This window comes from Bidens hawaiensis, unplaced genomic scaffold, assembly GCF_021521415.1.
Source record: "Bidens hawaiensis isolate Kalapana, Puna unplaced genomic scaffold, B.hawaiensis_p1.1 tig00002631_1, whole genome shotgun sequence".
NCBI classification, from domain to species: Eukaryota; Viridiplantae; Streptophyta; class Magnoliopsida; order Asterales; family Asteraceae; genus Bidens; species Bidens hawaiensis.
This window is the reverse complement of record NW_027491143.1, coordinates 1,583,801-1,589,908: the sequence shown is the minus strand read 5'-3', so window position 1 is coordinate 1,589,908 and position 6,108 is coordinate 1,583,801.

Genomic DNA, 6,108 nt, shown 5'->3' with positions numbered 1-6,108 from the left:
TTTTCAGGTGGATTGCTAATTCTACCAGATCTGCGAACGTTTTGTGTGTTTTGATCAACCACTTGATCACTTTCAACAACCTCTTGTTGAGTGCTAGTATCAACCAATTGTGTATCATCTTGTGATTCTTGATCCTCATCAAATTTCACTGTTCTACTATTAGTTCCTTCCTCAAGGAACTTAGTTTCCAAGAACTTACCCTTTCGAGCAATAATAACATTTTGCTCACTAGGATCGTAAAAGTAATATCCTAAATCATCTTTAGGATAACCTATAAAGATACACTTAGTGGATCGGACTTCTAATTTGTTTGGGGTGTATTGCTTTACATAAGCTTCACAACCCCAAACTCTTAAGAATGATAGCGATGGAGCCTTTCCATGCCATACTTCAAAAGGTGTCTTCTCCACTTTCTTGGTTGGAGCCATATTCAATATGCGAACAGCGGAAAGTAAAGCATAGCCCCAAAATGATAGAGGTAAAGTGCTTCTAGCCATCATCGATCGAACCATATCTAATAGGGTACGATTTCTCCTTTCAGACACACCATTATGTTGTGGTGTTCCAGGTGGAGTAAGTTGTGAAATAATTCCACAACTCTTAAGATGATCTTGAAAAACACCACTTAGGTATTCACCTCCTCTATCACTACGAAGTACTTTGATTGTGGTCTTGAGTTGTCTTTCTACTTCAGTTTTGAAGTCTTTGAACATTTCAAAAGCTTCATCTTTGTGTTTCATTAAGTACACATAACCATATCGACTATAATCGTCAATAAAGGTAATGAAGTATCTTTCACCATTCCTAGTCATTGGTCTAAAAGGACCACATACATCCGAATGTATGATACCCAATAATTCTTTTGACCTTTCAAAAGTTTTATTAAAGGGTTGCTTTGTCATTTTGCCTTGTAAACAAGATTCACATACATCAAATGAATCATACTCATTTGTTTCTAGAATACCACTCTTGCGAAGAGTTTGCATGCGATTCTTACTTATATGTCCAAGGCGACAATGCCAAAGATAGGAATCACCCAAGTCCTTCTTGAGTTTCTTGGTGTTGACATTGTACATTGAACTACTATGTGACATACCACTTTGATCTATTTCATATATACCATTCATGGGTATAGCTTTAAAATAAAACATGCCATTCATCAAAACATGAATATCACAATTTATAAATTTAAGATCAAAGCCACATTGTTTTAAAAGGGACACGGAAATAATGTTTCTCCTTAACTTAGGAGCATACAAAACATTCTTCAAAATTACTTCCAAACCACTTGGAAGCTTTAACAAGTAGTCTCCTTGGGCTTGGACTTCAACTCTTGCTCCATTGCCCATAAAGAGACTAATGTCCCCTTTGTTGAGTTGTTTACTTCTTTTGAACCCCTGCAACAAATTGCAAATGTGAGTTCCACATCCGGTATCAAGTACCCATGTATTCGAAGAAATAACATTTAGTTCAATATGTATAGTAAAGATAATACCTGAGGTATGCCCCGCATCCCTCTTATCTTTTAACGCATTGAGATAGGTCGGACAATTCCTTTTCCAATGACCTATCTCTCCACACTCAAAGCATGGATCTTGCGCCGCAACCTTTTGCTTCTTTTCCTTCGGTTTGGTGGCCGTGATGGCTTTCCTCTTTCCCTTTCCTTGGACGTGGCCCTTGCCCTTAGCAACACTTGCTTTGGGGTTGGAGTTATGTCCCCTTTTTCCTTCATTGATTGTTAGAACGGGTAAAGCCCTTTTACCCATTCCCGCTTCGGCCGTTCTTAGCATTGCGTGAAGCTCACCAATGCTTTTGTCCCATCCATTCATGTTATAATTCATGACAAAGGTTTCAAACCTTTTGGTCAAAGAGTTGAGGATCAAATCCGTAGCCAACTCATTAGATACGGGACAATTCAACCTACGAAGCTTTTCAATGTAGCTTTTCATTTTTAGGACATAAGATGAGACGCTTTGGGTTTCCTCCATACGACATGCATGAAACGCTCGAACCGTTTCGAAACGTTCCGCTCTAGCTTGTTGAAGGAACATTTCCTTCAATTGAGTTATCATGTCGTATGCCCCATGATGCTCGAAATCCTTTTGGATTTCGGGAATCATAGTCGCTAACATGAGGCAAGAGGCTTGCACCGAATCTTTGGTGTAGTTGACCCAATCGTTATAAGCCTCCTCATCTTCCACGTTAGGCTCGTCGGGAATGGGATCGTCTAAGACATATGATATCTCTTCTTGTTTGAGAACTATTCTCAAGTTGCGATACCAATCCATAAAGTTATTATGGTTTAGACGATCCTTTTCAAGGATGGTTCTTAAGGATAGGTTACGGGTGTTATGGGTAGAGGTGTTAGCATTGTTAGCGGCCATCTACAAAATTTAACAAAGTTCTATTTAGTATTATAATCAATTTAATTATTAATACCCTTTTATTCCAGATTTTAAAATAATAATTAAATTCTAGAATCCAACGATAAATCAAATTTCGGTTAGGTGACCTTTATCCCGTTATTTGATTTAACAAGGTAGTCAATCTTGACAATTGCAACCCTTTGCAACTTCTAGAGGTATGGGACCATTCGAAATCCTTATTTCGTGTTGGCATGTTTATCCCATCAACACCATTGGATCCCATGCTTAGGTGACCTTTATCACATGGTTTCCAATTCAAGTCGTCCTACTTGTATAAACATGTAAGATTAACATACAAGTGGTTAGGTGACCTTTATCCCACAAATATGTTAATATTACCCTAAGTATATTAGTTTGCTCAAAATGGTTAGGTGACCTTTATCCCATTTAAAGTTCCCTAATACGTTAAGTGTCATACAAAAGGATGGTGTAAGACTTGTTTCCTTGGTAATTATGAAAAAGGGATTTTAAGTTTTCCAATATTCTAGTTTGAAAAACATTATGCCATATCCTAACATGCATTTAGTAATATGGCGATTTTGAAAACCAATTTTCAAGGTTCAAGTTATAATAAAACCAATTTTATTATATGTGAGTAATCGCTTAGTTTTAATAAACCCATTTAATTAAACTAATTGACGCGATATTACCAAATATATATTAGAACCCGTTTTATGCTTGTTGTCGTTCCTATGTGACGGTTTGGATATCCTAATATCTATCAACCACACATTACAATAAGTAAAACAAACAACCAAGCAAACACATGCAAAATATAGTCATAACCGAGAACCGCTAAGTTTGACCATACTTGTTAGCCGAAACAAGTATAGGTCATAAGTCACACCTAAGGGACAAAACATGACACAAGGATGGAATGTTGACTCCCACTTGACCTTGCATCCAAATGCTTCAAGTATCCTTTCCAAGTTGTTGTGTTCTTGTTGGGCTTGTTAATGGGCTCCAAACTTCCAAAAGTCTTCTTGGGCCCAAGAGTGAAATTTATGGGCCTAATGGGCTTGAATCCCATGATGGGCCGGTGAGGCCCAACAAGCCCAAAATTTCGGTCCAAGGCCCAAATCCACCAATTCTTGCATCTTCAATTTTTACAAAATGTATCCTAATACATATTTTTCTAAAAAAAAGAAAATGCAACTAATCTATTTATTACAAACCAACTTATGAATAAATAAATTACACAAGCCTAAGATTATGAATTATTACAACCATATTGAATAATAAACATAATCAACATACACAAACAACAATCAACACATCCAAGGTCTAGGTTTCGGTTATGACACATCCAAACATACCAAATGTTCTAAGCATGCAACCTAAGCAACCAATGCCCAAAATCACCAAATAAAATCGGCCCCCCCCCCCCCCCAAGAGGCTACGGCCCAAATTATTATTATTATTTTTTTTTATTTTCAACATCCAAATGTTATTAATGGTTTCCTAAGATCTTTCATGCATGTCAAGATCTTACAAATCCATGAGGGGTAAAATCCACCCAAATTTCGGACCCCTTTTTCACCCATGAAAAACCCGAAATCTATGAACATGTAAGAAGCATAAGTCCTTGTAACCGGCTCTTGATGCCATTGTTGGGTTTTATACAAGATTATCAAAGTTCAAGTTAACCATATTTAACTAGAAAACGCAACGGAAGCTTAGATTTTAAAACTTGTTATGAACATACCATTATGTTAAAACTAAAACCCAAAGAACAAGGATCAATATTACAAGAACAATATGCTTACAAAATGTAAATGGTACCTTCTTATACCTTATAAGAAGATGTAGATGGATGAAGAAGATGATGTCTTCAAATGGCAAGGTTGCAAAGAGAAACCCTCAAGCTTTGTATACCCCAAGCTTTGAGCAACAACACCAACTAGTTGCTAGGATTTTGAACACTTGAACTAGCTCACAAAACTCCCAAATGATGCCCAAGTGAGCCGTGGGTTTTGGAGAGAAAGAGAGAGAGTTTGTTTGCTTGTTACAACACTTGAAAAATATCAAAGAACAAGACAATTTGCATGTATGGGGAAATGGAGGATTAAAAGGAACCCAAGACAAGTTACATAGAGCATCTTGTTATTGATTGGGTAAAACCACCACCCCACATGGGTGGCCGGTTTTGTTTGTTTTTTTTTTTTTTTTTTTTTTTTTTTTTTTTTTTGTGTTTTAACATTTAAAACTTCTCCATTCATTTTATAAAACTCATTTTCATAAAATGTGCATACATCTATTTAATTATTTAACCAATTAAATAATTAGTTTATATAAACAAATTATCCAAATAATTTATTTGAATCCTCAAGTGTGTTTGTTTAGAAAACCAATTTTCTAAACACGTAGTGTTCGGTATTCATTTAAATGATCAAATCGTTAAAAGAATACATTTGGTGTTGTCTAGCTTGTTATTGGGTATGACCCGACTTGGATCAAACACAGTTAGCCACATTAGTTTAAGTATGTGTCTCGGGCATACGTAATTCCAACACCACCAACACCATATCACCTCCGTTTTGGCTTTGTTTTTCATAATCGGAGCATCCCGCACTTGTTTCTAGGCATCTCTCACCTTCCTCTTGCTCGTTTGTGCGTTTTTAAGGTATAAACATAAAACCCTAATTTTGTAAATAATGTGTTAAGTGTTCATATGCTTTGTTTTGATTAGATGATGCTTGATTATGCTTCGGTTATTGATTTAGATGATCATGTGTGATTTTGAACGGTGAAAGATTGTTAGATCATTGATTGTTCGTAAACCCTACAGGGTTTACTACTGATTTTTATGGATAATTATGTTTATTGCATGTTTGGAGATATGTCATATGCTTAGGATGCATGCTAGACGATTGTGTGTGCTTGCTGATTTTTGACAGCAGTGATAGCTAAACTTGAACGAGGCGTAACTTGTTAAATATAAAACCAAACTATAATATTTATGAGTCTAAAAGGTAGTGCTCTGAGCCTAGTTTTCAGAAAACCCAACCACGCCTGATTTGGAGGTGTTTTGGTTGCTCAAACGATTTAAATGTGATCAAAGGTCAAAACTGGTACTGGACAGATTGTAAGTTATGTTTAGACAACTGTAACTGAATGTTAATGTGGTAATTGGTCGAGATTGTTAACACTACAGTGTACTACGTTGAGTCTAGTTTCTATAAAGTCTAAGTTTGTAATTTTTGGACGTGTAAAAGTTAACTTTTATTATTTTACAAAACTGAAGTGCAAGTCTGAATTGTGAGGTCTGCTGTTAGGTTGTTTTGTAATTATCATATCTCATAAACCACAAGACAAAATGGGTTGGTTCCACTTCTGGAAGTTAACATGTTGAGTTAAGAACCTAACTCAATTGGTCTTGCATTAACTGGATTCTTCATTTAACAGGAATAACAAATAGCATTCTGTTGCGCATGATTTTGACTGCCGTGAGTTTGCTGTAATGTTTTGATCATTGTGAGAAATCTATGTGGAATAAAAATACAATAAAAATAGTTCTGGAAACCTAACTCATGTGTGCTTTTGTGACGATTTTTTATGAATTAATTGATATGTTATGATCTGTTGAATAGAGAAATATTTCAAGTAGAAATTTGTCTTGATAAAACTAGCTGCTGAACTATATGAGAATACATGAAACGTGCTTGTTGCTAGATAATTGCTA